Below are 3,952 nucleotides of genomic sequence, written 5' to 3' on the forward strand. Positions count from 1 at the left end.
AAAATTGCTACCATTGGACATTCTTACTCTCAAATTCAATGCAAAAGCATACAATTTCCATGGTAGAGAGGTCATAGATGCATCGAGTTTTATTGCTGGATAACAAAGAATAAAACTGATAAATACAGAATCAAGCATCTAGCCAATGACCATTTGATATGGAAATGCAACCATCAACTCAAGTCCCTCAATGTCTTTGTTTCATGACATCAATTGTCACTCGATGCCTTGCTTCCATGACAAGAATTTGATCGGCACCCATGCCTTTTACCAGTACTCATGCCTGTGAAATTTCCTTTGCAGTGATTTTGACACCAATACTAAATATAAAGGCTCACAAAAACTGTAAAGGTAACCTGTCAACAAGAACATACAAGCCACACTAGCAATGTCTGTTTTAACACATGTTCTACAAAATCAGCTTGCATCTCAGAACCTAAATTAGTCAAACCCTAAGGCACTAAAAGAACATAAAACTACAGCAGATTAGTTTCTCTTAGTTTGATTAGATATAGAAAATATTCCTAACTATAAAAGTGTTTCTTGTATAAGGATATACAACAAAAAAACTGGGATGAAACACCTTCCCTTTCTCGAAACAGTATAGAAAATTCTGGAACTGATACAACATTAACAGGGATAATTTTGCACCGAGCAACTTGTTCTTGAATCTTCCTAACTGCTTCCTAACTGCAAAACAAGGCAGTGGAGAGACCTCCATCATTGAGGTTGATCCACCATAACAAATCAATTACTTAGTGATAAAGACAACACGATAGAATCTCAAATTAATTCAACCTAGTTGCCCTGTATAACCCCTCTACAAGATAGAGACAAACAGCACATGTCGTCTAATTATTCATAGGCTCCCTCCAAAAACATGAAGCACAATGCACATAGACTAGTTAAAAGTGTTGAGAAGTGGATTTTTTATCCCCAAGGGATGTAGGGATAGGGGCGAGTTTTGATGATTACAACCACTTGGATGTTTCTCTGGTAACTTCTATAATTCTGAAAATCCTTAAATTGTCATGGTCGCAACACCTTGATTCATTTTTTATACCTCTACAGAAGCATATATCAAATTCTTTTGCACAATGCTACAGAACTGCCTATGACTACAAATAAATACACCCAAAGTCATAAGACATGAAATTTTATCATATTGTATATCTACAATGTTTTCGTCGACAATGATGAGTGGAATATTTAACCTCTGTACTTAGATACCATGGATCATCTCCTACAAGCATCGAATCCCCTTCATTATCCTCGTACACAACCCACCAGCGCCTCCATATCAGATATATGACCATGACTGTTTTGACCATCTAGTTTGGCTGGCAGTATCGCAGAAATCCATGATTAAACACAACTGGTCCTTGAGATGTGCAGACAAATCAAACTTCCAATTGATAAAATCAAAATCTGGGAAGGAACACATCCTCTATTGTTTGCCATAAAAAATCAAAAATAAGATTGTGGTCACAACCCGTGATGAAAAAGTCGCAGAAGCTATGTCAGATCATTACCACCTGATGAGTTGTTTTCTCAAATTGTTATGCATTCATGCTTTTCTAGTTCCAAACCAGGAGCTGACCCAGCCTCGCCCACCATTACATAGAAAAATCAATCAAATGATGTTTTTCCTTAACAACGATCGGTGTAGTATTAACCGTGGATCAAATCCTACAAGCATCACATCTCATGAGAGGGAAGACTCTATCTATTGATCATTTGTACACAAGGGGCCAGCCCTTGCTAGAATACTAACTTTTGTTCCCATATACAGTAAGGAATTTATTAGATTTGGCTGATAATATTGCAGAATTAGTCATTAGAAGGGCAGATCAGCGGGTTGTGAAAGGGAACACTCCTTAATCTACTTGTTTTGATGACCAGAGCCAGTTATATTCAATAAAAGGCGGGTGAGACTCGTCAGCTCTAGTCTGCAGAGTTGGGAAAAGCACGAATCTAGATCTGGGAAAAGTATGAACCGGAACACTCTTTTAGCCTTATTTGTTTTGATGGCCAAAGCTAATCTTCTATAATATAGATGGAAAAGACTCGTCGGCTCTGGCCTGCACAGTTGGCAAAAGAATGAACCCAAACAATTTAGAGATCTGATGATTTGGCATAGCCTTTGCGCCTCTTTTATCACGATTGTGACTACGATTTTATTTTTGCTTTCACATGGCAAACCGCACGCCTCTTAATCTTGATTTCCGATTGCAAGCCGCACATCGTTCGGACTCATCTGTAACACAGTGTTATAGACAGCGTTCTCTGCATCTAAACTCCTCAGGGTCAGCATTAAAATTTGTTCTCTCGGAACCCCTCCGCGGTCATATCTTTTATTTTGATTTTATCACTTAGAAATTTGATATACCTTCCCATCTCAATGATCACTTGTTTGAGCATATTTTTTGCCACACTTCCAGCCAACCAGATGGTCACAACGTTGCTGGAAAATTCTTTCTGCCCTCAGATTTAGTGCCTTGTCTTTTATTATTCCCCACGGAGAGAAGCCATGTTAGAGAAGCGGCAGCACATCAAACCTGGCTTTTTCTCAAGAAAAATGTTAAAAATGAGCACCTGAATCGCTTATAATCCCTACCATATGTCGAACAGAGAGACTTTTCTACAGGCAATTCCTTCTGGTATACCGATATGCCAACAAAGATTGAAACAATTAGCCGATGAAAAATCGCTTGGTAATGCTAATAGAGGTGAACAGTGAATAGGGATGATAAGAATGCTCTAAACATTTGATTACTGTAGTTGTTTATTGTCACAGATAGCAGATCCGAGCAGAAAAAACATAAACAAACGCATTAATAAAGAAAAGCCTCGACCAGAAACCATGGAAGGCAGAGCAAAGAGTTTTGTTAACTTACCTCATCAGCCAGTCCCGGCTAAATGAACCGCCAAATATTGTGCCATCCCCGACTCTGAACAGAGGGGATGGATTCTCATGACCGATCCACAGATCCATTACCTTAACCCTCCCTATCTACCCGTCCTGTCCATCATGACATTTTATCTTGTACGCAGGAGAATCGATATAACCTAAAAGCAGTGGCTATGTAATAACTACCGGAACCCTAGAAACCCTAAGAGAATCCACATGCAAAAAAGGAAGGAATGCCTATGTAAATAACCCTAGAAACCCAAAGAGAATCGACATACAAAAAAGGGGGAGTAGTGGCTATGTAATAATCACAGAAACCCTAATGGCTATGTAATAACTACCGGAACCCTAGAAACCCTAAGAGAATCCACATGCCAAAAAGGAAGGAACGCCTATGTAAATAACCCTAGAAACCCAAAGAGAATCGACATACAAAAAAGGGGGAGTAGTGGCTATGTAATAATCACAGAAACCCTAATCAGGGATTAGGTAATTGTCAGGGTCACTGTTGTAATTTACCTGCATTCCTAACAGTCAACTGTTCTTTTAAGACTCTCTTTAAGTTTGGATAAGTCTTCACAGAAGCATCTTGTTTAAAACTCCGTGCGCCACAAATGACGCTTTGGTTTCAATAATTATGTTCCGTAAAAGAAATACATGTGAGAGTGGGAATGAGAATCTTTAATTTCTATATGACTATTTTGGCAGGTTGCGTTTAAACTCTACTGCTCTGCCACCAATGATAGCAAGGTGGAAAGTAGTTAGTGAAAGTGAAGTTGTTTGGTTTCCCAATCTGATCAACGCCATACTAATAAAAATTTTACATCTCGATCAACCATCAAGTTGATCAAGGTCATACTAATTAAAATTTTACATCAGTTCAAGTTGCCCGTTGCAATCATGCTTCAACATTAAATGAATTTCGCAGTACATCCGAGCGTCACATCCCGGCAGTACGTCTTGACATTTACATTAATACGGTTGCTCTAAAATATTGCAGTATTTTGGTAATATTTTGATAAAATTTAGCAGAGATTTTTG

The 3,952-nt window shown here is 38.5% G+C and overlaps 1 long non-coding RNA gene across 1 annotated transcript; it reads right to left on the bottom strand.

The window, feature by feature from the left end:
* Positions 1-486: 486 nt before the first annotated feature.
* On the bottom strand, positions 487-3,520 carry LOC149231880 (uncharacterized). Its single transcript, XR_016248111.1, has 2 exons — positions 2,898-3,520; positions 487-2,657 (listed from the first exon to the last, which is right to left on the bottom strand). It is a non-coding gene; the product is annotated as an uncharacterized LOC149231880 (long non-coding RNA).
* Between the last annotated feature and the right edge of the window lie 432 nt (positions 3,521-3,952).

The sequence above is a fragment of the Pinus tabuliformis genome, chromosome J (assembly GCF_031772625.1).
Source record: "Pinus tabuliformis cultivar Carrire ecotype Pingquan chromosome J, CPIR1, whole genome shotgun sequence".
Classification (NCBI taxonomy): domain Eukaryota; kingdom Viridiplantae; phylum Streptophyta; class Pinopsida; order Pinales; family Pinaceae; genus Pinus; species Pinus tabuliformis.